Source organism: Astatotilapia calliptera, chromosome 9 (genome assembly GCF_964374335.1).
Source record: "Astatotilapia calliptera chromosome 9, fAstCal68.1, whole genome shotgun sequence".
Classification (NCBI taxonomy): Eukaryota; Metazoa; Chordata; class Actinopteri; order Cichliformes; family Cichlidae; genus Astatotilapia; species Astatotilapia calliptera.
The window spans coordinates 30,204,509-30,214,140 of NC_137430.1; positions in this window are offsets into that span (position 1 = coordinate 30,204,509).

Consider the following 9,632-nt stretch of genomic DNA (forward strand, 5'->3'; position numbering starts at 1 on the left):
TCTGAAAGCTCTGCTCTCATTCTAGTTTTCAAAACTAATAACCAAAAGTACGACTGCAGTCTGAGAGCGACGTGCTCTGTTGCGATCATACGGTACTACAGTACAAGGTCTTTAAGAAATGATGGGGCCTGATTATTCAGGACTTTATATTCAATTCTAGATTTAACATGGAGCCAGTGAAGAGAAGCTAACAAGGTAGAAAGATGATTTGTCTGCTGTCAGGACTCTAACTCCAGCATTTTGGATTAACTGGAAGCTTTTTAGAACGACGTGATCATAAAGGAATTACAAAAGTCGAGTCGAGTCAAGTATGTGTGAACAAAACAAGATAAACATGAACAAAATCTCACTTTAACGTGCACTTTTACTAATTCTGTACTATCTAGTTTTACATGAAACATCAACTTTATATTGACATTTTTACTTTACTCTTGAATTAGTATTTCATCTGTTATTGTTTTTTCCATGTAATTCTCAAAGCAGTAATAATATGTTGTGTTTAATGAGTATGGTTTACTTTAGATTTTTTTCATATATATTTTTGACCTTAAACTAAAAACATTTTCTATGACAGCTTTGAACGCTCACGTTGTTCCTGATAGATGGAAAACCTGCTTTAGATTTGTGTTTTGAAGTCATCTGACTAACACAGCCTAATCTGCACTACACAATGCCTTTGAATGGGTGTTTTCATGTATCAGACTCTTGTTCACACTCACAAATTTATGACAAAGTACAGAACAAAACACAGTTAAAGAGATGGAGGAACTTTCTTCTGTTTTACATTGGGATTAAAGTTTCAGCCATTTCAGTTATTTGATATCTAATATGTCAGTTTTATCTGAGGTAGACGTCTCTGGCTGGACACAGACTTTGATGCTCAGCGTTTACGGTACAGAGCAGCTTTTCCTGCACAATATACAAAATACATCTCATGGCTATATTATGTTTGCTGCTTATGTTGATTATGAGGTTAATATCCAGCTGTTGCACTAAATGAAAAACACTTAAAATGAGCAGTGTTACAATTTATGAAACTGATCAAAGATTTTATTACTAAAACATGCAGGAGTGGTTTTTAACTTAAAGGAGCCATAATAAGTCATGATACATTCATACAATATGCATAAGAGGGCAGACCATGTTTCATTCATACATCCTTCTACCAGTAATCTAGTTCATCAGTTTGTAGCTTCACATAACAAAAGTAATTTTCGTTACAGGTTTTTCAATCACGTTTGTTTTTGTGTGAAGACGAACTACACGTACCAGACCTTTCTTATCTGCAAAGGTTGTTATGATTTTTCAGAATACCCAAGACCTTCGAGGTTTTTACATTGGGATCTAACCATGACAACATCTCCAGGCACAAAACAACTTTTTATCCATTTCTGTCATTCTTGTAGCAGTGGTAAATATTCTCAAATCCAGTTTCCAGAGAGGTCTGTAATGTACTGGATTTGTTCCCACCTTCTTTTCTGTCAAATAGTCCTGGAGGGAGAGCTGGTTTTCACTTCATGACAAGCAATAACTTTGTGATGTTGCATTAAACATGAGTCAGTATCTAAAAAGTAATCCCTTCAAGGTTATATATATATATATATATATATATATATACATATATATATATATATATATATATATATATATACATATATATATATATATATATATATATAAAAACAGACCTGACCCTGGCTTCCAAAACCCATGACTTTGTGCCTGTGACCTTTGCGACTTTCTGAGTTCTGTATATAGTGTGTACATTAGTTTTCATTGTAAATAGCACTGGAACAGAAGGGGTGAGCTGCCTTATTGTTTTCCCTTGCACTGTTTTCTCCTGTGGTCTCTATGGTCAACTGACTTAGTGAATCAAATGCCTCAAAAGACCCGATTCACTTTGGTGAGTGACTCATTAAAACTCGATTCAGTAAAAAGAATCAAATTTACCATCACTATTGCTCACTTGCTTTGCTCGACTGAGCGGACTTCCTGTTCAATAAAGGCGTTTCTAAAGTGCATTACTTGGAGCAACCACAGAGGATGTTGTAAACACATAACAAATAACAACTGACTGAGAATGATATTTTAGTGATACACTTTACAACTTTTAGTGATAACAGAACATTTTCAATAATTAATTAATTACATGTGTCATAAATATTTATGTAATTAATTATTGCCACATTTAATTAATTATTTAAGGGTGTATTTAATTAATTCGTTATGGCAGTCCTGGCGTTCCATAAGATTCAAGAATTACAGGATTTCTGTAAAATAAATCATGTTTACATGAAATAAACAGAAAGGAGTTGTGACAACAAAATTTCAGCAAACTATCTACTGGAGTGGTTGGTCACTGAAAGTGATCCACTTACATTTTGTTAATTTGGTGGAGGTTTGTTTGTTTTGTTCCTGTGAAGAAACGTGTGGTGGACAAGGCCACTGTTTGCTGATATTTCTTAAGGGGTGTCGCCAACTTGTAAACAGGTAACTGAACAATACATATGAAGCCATATGGGAGGAATATTCCTGCTGCGGTCAGTTGTTCAGTGTAGGGGATGTCCTGTTTTCATTTATAGATTGCCAAGCTGCTGCTTTGCCTGGATGGATTTCTGGCTGCAGGGCCGAGGTCCGATACACACGTGTTTATTTTTATTTGTTATAGGCTGGTTTAAGTCAACAGTGAAGAGCTGAAGATTTTTGTGACGGCTGCGGCTGCCAATGTTGTTTTGTTTATATGTTTTATTCCACTGTATAAGGAGGCAGCAACGCATGTATTGATTGTATTTTAGAGTGATTTACTTTTTACATTGTTGCAGACATTCAAGGCGCTGCGCAGAAACAAAAAATTTTCTTGCAGTTTTTGCATTCAACGCAGCGAGTTTTAGTGGAGACGACACTAAAGATTTTCCGTTTTATTTTGTGTTTCCCAGTTGGGGTAAAGTGTGTATTGGCTTTCGTTTTACTTGCATCTATTTGAAAGAGTGAGTGAAAACACAAAAAATATTTTATTTTATGTGCTGGAATGTGCAGAAAATAGGTTTAAATGTTAAACTAATTTCTTCCAGTCAGAGAATGTTGCATATAATTAAATTTTTGCTTGATGCATAAAGTTAAAAGATTAAAACTAATAAAACAAGTTTAAAAAATAAACGTTTCCATTTCATTACATTTTGTATGATGGATTATGTAGAAAAAGTAGATTTAGGCTGAAAGATCTATCGCTTTATCACCTCTTCAGATTGTAAATTGTGTTTTTTAAAAGTAACTAAATAATTAATAGCTTTTGAATATAAGTAATCAGTAAAGTAACGGGATTACTTTTTGGGGGGAAGTAATCAGTAATTAGTTACTGATTACTTTTTTCAAGTAACTTGACCAACACTGCTTACAATCATACAGTTTTAACCGTATTTCACGGCGGGGAGCACCGGTGTGTTTGTTAGAGCAGACCCAAAAGCAGACACTGGACGAAGGAGCTGGTTTGCAAACCAGCAGGAAAACATGAAAAGATGCAGGCATGACACGAACTTGACATTAACCAGGCAGACCAGAAACATGACAGATTAGACACAATCAACAACATGGTGAACTTTAATACAGAGGAAGATGACACAAAGGAGACCTACTAAACAATGACCAGTAACTACAGCTAAGGAACCTAGGATCTAATGCCAAAAGGACAAACTATAAACAAAAGAAAACAGAGCGCTGTGTCAACGGATCCAGGACTTAATAAAATCAAGTTTTTAAATTGTTTTAGGTGCTACTGTTACGTGTTTGATTCTATTTTGATTTAACATGGAACCCTTGTTAACTGAATGTGCCTACGGCTCCACCCTATTTCAATAGGTACCTCCCACAGGTCGCACTTATTCCGCCAACGATGTGGAGATCGAGCTGTTTTAGATTCAGCAAAATCAAGGCACTCAAAAAGATCCTCTGGAAAAGATTAAAATTCTTGGAACAGAGTTTAATACACAGAATTATATCAACAGGAAGAAAATACAGTTTTTCTTGCCTTCTGGCAGCTGAGGCGAGAAAAAAACAATCCCAGGTTGCAAAAACTTCATTAATATAATTGTAGATAATATTTGACCTAAATATGCGGGTCTTGTGATTTTAAACATGTAGGTTAGATGCTTATCACAGTGATTCCATTATGTAACCACTCCAGTGTATGTATAGTGTATACATGTCAGTATAAGTCAAGTGTATACAGGTATATATGTCATACAGTTGCAGTGGCCTCATTGTTCTGACAAAGAAAACTAACCTATCGACTACACTACACAATGGAAACATGGTAACAAATAGGGATGGGAATCCTTTAAGTTTTATCCGATACCGGTGTCAAACTGGATATTTTGAAACCGTGCCGGTGCTCGAACCGGAGGTTAAAGAATGGAAAACACAAACTTTATACAAAAACCTCTTGTGTTTTTATTTTTAGCAGTCTTTTTCTGCAAAATGATAACCAAGTTAGCCTTTTCTGTTGATACAACATACCTCCTTTGGTTGGAACCGGGGCTACACTGGCAGGGCTAGAGACCAGGACTCCACTCTTCGGGTTCTTGGGGGATATTACTAACTCCGGGTCCGATAACAGGCACCACATCTGCAGTAGATGTGCTCGGTGTGAGGTCTTGTAGCAAGCTATCAAATACGGTGCTTTTTCTAGCTTTTACAAAAACGCTATGCATCACCAGGTGCTTCATCAGATGCTGTGAAGTACAGCCAGACCTTTGAGTGCTTCGCCTTGGGCATTTTTAATCTGTAGCTCTCTGTTGCAGGGTGTTTTGGTACCATTCTTTATTCATGGCTGTGTTTGGGGGCAAAATTATGAGTGAGCCCACTCGCTTTACTGTTGGCATGACGCAGGACTGATGGTAGCGCTCACCTTTTCTTCTCCGCTCAAGCCTTTTTCCCAGATGCCCCAAAACAATCGGAAAGATGCTTCATCTGAGAATATGACTTTGCCCCAATCCTCAGCAGGCCATTCACCGTGTTTACATGTTTTTCAATAAATTAAATCATGTTAACATGAAATAAACAGAAAAGGAAAATTGTGACAACAAAATCTCTTTCTGACTTCTTTAGAAATATATATTTTTCCAGCTCCAGTCCGTAAAGTTAATCTCCAACAAGTAGGACAAAGGATCACATGCAGCTAAGACGGGATCTACCCTCAACCTGAGCTCACCTGGTCCACCAGCCCTTCATCCAGCATCACCAACAGCAACACAACAGCCCATCAGATTGACCAGCAGCTTTACAGCATCAGCAGTTCTCTGATACTTCCAAACAGTGACATGGATCTATATTACATCTGTGCAGTCAGCACTGGCAGAAACAGGAAGAGAGCAACCTTCAGAAAAAGAAATATTAAATCCATCCATCCAGCTAGTGGAACATTTTCATCAGATCTTTACAGGAGATTACATCTGAACAAACACGGGGTGTCATGGCGGATTGAGTGGACGCGTTTGGTGGTAGCTCCCTAACAGGAATTTAAAACACCGAAAACTCGTCAACAGACAATTCAATTGAGCAAAACGAATATAATTGGTGAGGAATAAGGCAAAAGGAGGCCAAAATGCCAAGGGGACATGATAAAGCCGCAAAAATAAATACCAATAACGCAACAGGACAAGACTGCACGAGCCCCGATGGCATAATTAGAGATTCGGCTGGCGAATTACTAAAAGCCATCGAATCATTGAAATCAGAAATGAAACAAGATAATGAAAGGCTGAGAGAAGGCATTAACACGCTACAGCGGGAATTGGGCGGTAAGCTCGACAAGATAAAGGAGGACATAAAAACTCTGTCGAAGAGAGTGGGGGAAGCCGAGGATCGAGTGGGAAATATAGAAGATGTGACAATGGAGTTAATTGAAGCGCTCCTCCAAAGCTTGAAAACACAGAAATTTATTCAGAACAAGCTGGTGGACCTGGAGTCAAGATCCCGCAGAAATAATATACGCCTGGTTGGAGTGGAGGAAGGCTCCGAGGGGAGATCTGTCCAAGACTTTGTCTCGGAGCTGCTACAGCACGAGATACCTATACCAGCCGGGCTAGAACTTAAGATCCAGCGGGCCCATCGTATCTCTGTACAGAAACCGCGCCCTGGAGAATTCCCACGTCCGATTCTTATTAATTTCCAGGAATTCACAACGAAAGAACTCATACTTCGAGAAGTTTGGAAAAAGAAGCAAATCCAGGTGAATGGCAAGACGATCTACTTTGATCATGACTATGCATCAGATATTGTTCAAAAGCGCAAACAATACAGAGAAGTTAAGCGGATACTAAAGGAAGCGGGAGTGCGCTTCCAAACTCCCTACACGAGCATTCGGATCCACTGGCAGGACGGAGTCAGAAACTACGGTAACGTACGAGAGGCGGCTATGGAGATGCAGAGGAGGGGATACGATGTCCAGATCCCGGCGGCATCTGAGGAGGACGATGCGCTAAGCAGAAGGTGTCGAGAGTGGAAACGGGCCTCAATCTCCCATCGAGAGCAAATTTCTTCCCTGAGGCAGAGAGTTAAAAAAAAATTGGAGGAATTTCAGAGAAATGCTGATTAGTTCGGGGGATATCTTCCCCCTGTTACTGATCAGAAAATTATAGGCCTCTTAAATTCAAAGTTCTGGAGGAGCAACACCGGATGGAGGTAAATACGTTGGACTATAATTTGGGAACTACTTCTTCAGTTCTCAAATATTTCATAGGGCCCTCCTTTACGGAGGTTTTTTACCCTAGATCTACCAACGGGGTCATGGTGGGAGACAGTTTCTTCCTACTAATTGGGAGTCGCAAGTTTGTGTTTAATTTTTGTTTAATGTCTAGTAATATTGTTTTATTTTATTTTCTTAAACTAGAGGGGATGATCATTGCACACTGTACGAATCATGAGTGGTGTAGGTAAAATAAAAATTATTTCAATCAACATCAATGGTCTGGGGAATCCAGTTAAAAGGAGTAGATTGCTATCTAAATTGAAACGACACAAGGCACAGATTATATTCATTCAAGAAACTCATATGTCAAAAGAAGAACATGAAAAATTTAAAAAGCTTGGCTATGTAAATTCTTTTTATAGCTCATGTAAGAATAGCAGACGAAGAGGAGTTATAATTTTATTAGCTAACACGGTAAATTTCGAAAAGTTAGAGGAAATCTGTGACAAGGAGGGTAGATATGTTGCTGTCAAAGGGAGGATTAATAATGAAGTGGTGTCCCTGATAAATGTGTATGCCCCTCCAGAGGACAACTCAAAATTCTATCAAAAACTATCTGAAAAAATTATAAGCTTTAGTGAAGGGACCTTGATATGTGGGGGCGACTGGAACTGTATATTAAATCATACTAAAGATACTACAAGCAAAAAAAGACGCAAAGATAATAAATCTAAATCTCTTAACTCATTAATAAAGGAAGCGGATCTCTGCGATGTATGGAGAGAATTACACCCTCTGGAGAAGGATTATACCCATTTCTCAGCAGCCCATAAGGTTCACTCTAGGATAGATTTTTTTTTGATAAATAGAAGTGATAAACATAGAGTCACAGAATGCAATATCGGTATAGCCGACTTGTTGGATCACAACGCCATTCATTTGACCATTCACCTACATAATCAGAATAAGAAATTATTATGGAAATTGAACATTGGTATTCTCAATAATGAATCTGAGGTAAAAGAGATCAAAAAAGAAATACAAACCTGTATTGCCCACAATAAGGATGATCAGATAGACCCAACAATAATTTGGGATACTGTGAAAGTAGTAACTCGGGGGTATTTGATATCAAGGACCAGCTACCTCAAAAAAATGAAGAAGCTTACACAGTCCAAATTAGAACAACAATTAAGGGATTTGGAAAAAAAAAAGCATACAGATTTGAGTCCTGATTTGGCTGAAAAAATCAAAAACGTAAGAAAACAACTAAGTGATTTGACTATGGAGGAAATAGAAAAGAAACTGAGATTCACAAAACAAACATTCTATGAGTCTGGCTCCAAAGCAACTAAAGTATTGGCTAAACGGTTAAAATTAATGCAAATAACTAATGCAGTCAACAAGATTAGAGATCCAAATACCAAGGAACTACTATATGAACCAACACAGATAAAAAACACCTTTCAAGAATATTATAAAACATTGTATAGTCAACTGGATCAGAAAAATGGACCAGAAATTGTAGAGTTTTTGGATCAGTTAGACCTCCCTTCAATAGGGACAACTCAAAATGAACTATTAACCAAACCAATTACAAAGGAAGAACTGGATAAGGCAATAAGGAGATTGAAGACGAATAAAAGTCCAGGGAGTGATGGGTACCCCAATGAGTGGTATAAGACTTTCAAAGAGGTTTTGGCCCCTATTTTGATAGATTCTTTTAATTGGACAATAAAACACGCTAAAATTCCACCTTCCTGGAAAGAGGCCATCATCTCAGTCTTACCGAAAGAAGGTAAAAACAAGGAAAACTGTGATTCTTATCGCCCAATCTCCATCTTAAATGTTGATTATAAACTATTTACATCTATAATCACAAGACGCCTAGAGCTGTTCCTTCCTGACCTGGTGGATGAAGACCAGACAGGGTTCATTAAGGGGCGACAGACACAAGACAATATACGACGCACATTGCATATAATTAATGAAGTTAATAGAGAAAAAATCCCAACAGCCTTAGTGAGTTTAGATGCTGAAAAGGCTTTTGACAGAGTCTCTTGGATATTTCTTTTTGCTGTTTTGAAGAGAATGGGCTTTGACAGTATCTTCATCAAGTGTATACAATCCCTGTATCATAGGCCAATGGCTAGAGTTAAAATAAATGGGGACTTGACAGACAGCTTTGAGCTCTTTAGAGGAACTAGGCAAGGTTGCTGCTTGAGTCCAGCTCTTTTTGCTTTGTATATTGAGCCTTTGGCTCAGTATATACGGCAAAGTACAGACTTAAAAGGGGTTTTTGTTTCCAAACTTGAACAACGAATAGGTCTTTTTGCAGATGATATAATTATATATCTACAGGATCCTGATACGACCTTTCCTTGGCTGTTTAAAGCATTAAAATATTTTGGTAAAAACGCAGGATATAAACTAAACATCGTAAAGACTCAAGTACTCTGTCTGAATTATTTCCCCAAAGAATTATTACAAAATGAACTTAAATTAAAATGGGATTCAAATAAGATCAAATACTTAGGTGTCTATTTAACTAGTGATACAAGTACTTTATACGAGGCAAACTATGTGAAGTTTAGTAACACAATCCAAAAAGATCTGATTAAATGGGCTCCGCTTGTCAAGGACCTTAGCTCAAGAATAGAGGTAATAAAAATGAATGTGCTTCCCCGGTTATTGTACCTATTCACCTCATTACCAGTCCAAATAACAGATGCACAGTTTGGTAAATGGGATAAATTAGTTAGTAAATTTATTTGGAAAGGGACAAAGCCAAGAATAAGATTTAAAATACTCCAATCAGGAAAAGAAAAAGGAGGACTTGCCCTCCCGAATTTCAAGGAATATTTCTATGCAGCTCAGCTGAGATATACTGTTTATTGGTGTTCATCAGAATATACTTCAAAATGGAAGCATATAGAGTTAAATTATT